The sequence below is a fragment of the Pavona decussata genome, unplaced genomic scaffold, assembly GCF_977016875.1.
Source record: "Pavona decussata unplaced genomic scaffold, jaPavDecu1.1 SCAFFOLD_3687, whole genome shotgun sequence".
In the NCBI taxonomy this organism is placed as follows: Eukaryota; Metazoa; Cnidaria; class Anthozoa; order Scleractinia; family Agariciidae; genus Pavona; species Pavona decussata.
The window spans coordinates 12,501-15,710 of NW_028146498.1; the positions used below are offsets into that span (position 1 = coordinate 12,501).

The 3,210-nt window shown below is 48.3% G+C and overlaps 2 non-coding genes across 2 annotated transcripts; both read left to right on the forward strand.

Annotated features, from left to right (window-relative positions):
* Positions 1–354: 354 nt before the first annotated feature.
* Positions 355–2,154, forward strand: LOC146446045 (small subunit ribosomal RNA). Its single transcript, XR_014863018.1, has one exon. It is a non-coding gene; the product is annotated as a small subunit ribosomal RNA (ribosomal RNA).
* A 199-nt stretch (positions 2,155–2,353) lies between these two features.
* Positions 2,354–2,507, forward strand: LOC146446046 (5.8S ribosomal RNA). The gene has a single exon (XR_014863017.1). It is a non-coding gene; the product is annotated as a 5.8S ribosomal RNA (ribosomal RNA).
* The last annotated feature ends 703 nt before the right edge of the window (positions 2,508–3,210 follow it).

Below are 3,210 nucleotides of genomic sequence, written 5' to 3' on the forward strand. Positions count from 1 at the left end.
ATGCCCGAAAGCATTGTCACTGTAGTGGCAGGCAGAGTGTAGATGGAAGTTGTGTACGCTAGCCTTTGGCTAATGATAGAGACAAAAGAGCAGGAGGATATTTTCCTTCGCAGAAGCACTTTTCTTGCCTTCCTTCAGCTCGCTTGGCGAGTCTGACAGGTATGCCTGAACTGTGCACGGGTCCAGTTGTGAGAAAGACGTGGCAAACAAGACGGGGTTTCCCTTGACCGAGGGACCGTGTGGTCCGTTTGGCTCATGGGTTCCCCCCGTGGAGGCAAAATCTAAGAAAGCTTGCTCTCCCTCTGCGGAGGGGGGCCGCTTAGCAAGGAACTTCTGTTCCCTGCGGTGGATAGTTACCTGGTTGATCCTGCCAGTAGTCATATGCTTGTCTCAAAGATTAAGCCATGCATGTCTAAGTATAAGCACTTGTACTGTGAAACTGCGAATGGCTCATTAAATCAGTTATCGTTTATTTGATTGTACCATTACTACTTGGATAACCGTAGTAATTCTAGAGCTAATACATGCGAAAAGTCCCGACTTCTGGAAGGGATGTATTTATTAGATTAAAAACCAATGCGGGTTCTGCCCGGTCATTTGGTGATTCATAGTAACTGATCGAATCGCACGGCCTTGCGCTGGCGATGTTTCATTCAAATTTCTGCCCTATCAACTGTCGATGGTAAGGTAGTGGCTTACCATGGTTGCAACGGGTGACGGAGAATTAGGGTTCGATTCCGGAGAGGGAGCCTGAGAAACGGCTACCACATCCAAGGAAGGCAGCAGGCGCGCAAATTACCCAATCCTGACTCAGGGAGGTAGTGACAAGAAATAACAATACAGGGCTTTTACAAGTCTTGTAATTGGAATGAGTACAACTTAAATCCTTTAACGAGGATCCATTGGAGGACAAGTCTGGTGCCAGCACCCGCGGTAATTCCAGCTCCAATAGCGTATATTAAAGTTGTTGCAGTTAAAAAGCTCGTAGTTGGATTTCGGGATGGCTCGGCCGGTCTGCCGCAAGGTATGTTACTGGCCGGGCTGTTCTTCCTCGCAAAGACTGGGTGTGCTCTTAACTGAGTGTGCTCAGGATCTGCGACGTTTACTTTGAAAAAATTAGAGTGTTCAAAGCAAGCCAGCGCTTGAATACGTAAGCATGGAATAATGGAATAGGACTTTGGTTCTATTTTGTTGGTTTCTGGAACCGAAGTAATGATTAAGAGAGACAATTGGGGGCATTCGTATTTCGTTGTCAGAGGTGAAATTCTTGGATTTACGAAAGACGAACTACTGCGAAAGCATTTGCCAAGAGTGTTTTCATTAATCAAGAACGAAAGTTAGAGGATCGAAGACGATCAGATACCGTCCTAGTTCTAACCATAAACGATGCCAACTAGGGATCAGAGGGTGTTATTGGATGACCCCTTTGGCACCTTATGGGAAACCAAAGTTTTTGGGTTCCGGGGGAAGTATGGTTGCAAAGCTGAAACTTAAAGGAATTGACGGAAGGGCACCACCAGGAGTGGAGCCTGCGGCTTAATTTGACTCAACACGGGGAAACTCACCAGGTCCAGACATAGTGAGGATTGACAGATTGAGAGCTCTTTCTTGATTCTATGGGTGGTGGTGCATGGCCGTTCTTAGTTGGTGGAGTGATTTGTCTGGTTAATTCCGTTAACGAACGAGACCTTAACCTGCTAAATAGTTACGCGAATCCCGATTCGCGGTTAACTTCTTAGAGGGACTGTTGGTATGCAACCAAAGTCAGGAAGGCAATAACAGGTCTGTGATGCCCTTAGATGTTCTGGGCCGCACGCGCGCTACACTGACGATGTCAAAGAGTATCTCCTTCACCGAGAGGTGTGGGTAATCTTCTAAACATCGTCGTGCTGGGGATAGATCATTGCAATTATTGATCTTGAACGAGGAATTCCTAGTAAGCGCGAGTCATCAGCTCGCGTTGATTACGTCCCTGCCCTTTGTACACACCGCCCGTCGCTACTACCGATTGAATGGTTTAGTGAGGCCTCCTGACTGGCGCCGATACTCTGGCAACAGAGCGCCGGATGCCGGAAAGTTGGTCAAACTTGATCATTTAGAGGAAGTAAAAGTCGTAACAAGGTTTCCGTAGGTGAACCTGCGGAAGGATCATTACCGATGAAACAATCCAAAACGAGTCTTTGAGACTTGTTTACCGTGTGAACTGTACGCAATCTTTTAGGGGTCGGTCTCTGTGCCGTTAAATGGTCGTCCGTCGCTTGGCGTGCGTTCGGTCAGCCCCGACTTTATGTTTTTACAAACTTTGTTTATTCAGTCTGAGAACCAATAGTGTTGGAAAACAAAAAAGAGAGACAACTTTTAACGGTGGATCTCTTGGCTCACGCATCGATGAAGAACGCAGCCAGCTGCGATAAGTAGTGTGAATTGCAGAATTCAGTGAATCATCGAATCTTTGAACGCAAATGGCGCTCTTGGGTTCTCCCAGGAGCATGTCTGCCTGAGTGTCGGATATCATCCAACGCACTTGAGTGTGCGGCATTGAGGCGTCACGGCACACTTATGCCGCCGTGTCCCTTGAAAAGCAGAGAGACTCGCATCGTGCGTTGTTCTGCACCCCCATGCGAAGGCTAAAAATCCATTTGGTCCTTGGCTGGGTGAGTGTCCGGAGCGCGCGCGGAGTCCCACGACAAAAACATAACTATCTGGACCTCAGGTCAGGCAAGGCTACCCGCTGAATTTAAGCATATTAATAAGCGGAGGAAAAGAAACTAACAAGGATTCCCCCAGTAACGGCGAGTGAAGCGGGAAGAGCTCAAATTTGAAATCTCCGAGGCCTGAACGCTTCGGCGAGTTGTAGTTGCGAGAAGCACTTTCTCGGCGGACCGACCATGCCTAAGTTGCTTGGAACAGCACGTCGCAGAGGGTGACAACCCCGTCTGTGGCGCGGACGGCCGCTCACGATGTGCTTTCGAAGAGTCGGGTTGTTTGGGAATGCAGCCCAAAACGGGTGGTAAACTCCATCTAAAGCTAAATACTGGCGTGAGACCGATAGCGAACAAGTACCGTGAGGGAAAGATGAAAAGAACTTTGAAAAGAGAGTTAAAAAGTACGTGAAACCGTTGGAAGGGAAACGAATGGACTCAGCAATGCGCCGTTTGAGATTCAGCCGGCGGGTAGTGCCGGCCCGGGGTTTGCGGATCTGAATGGACC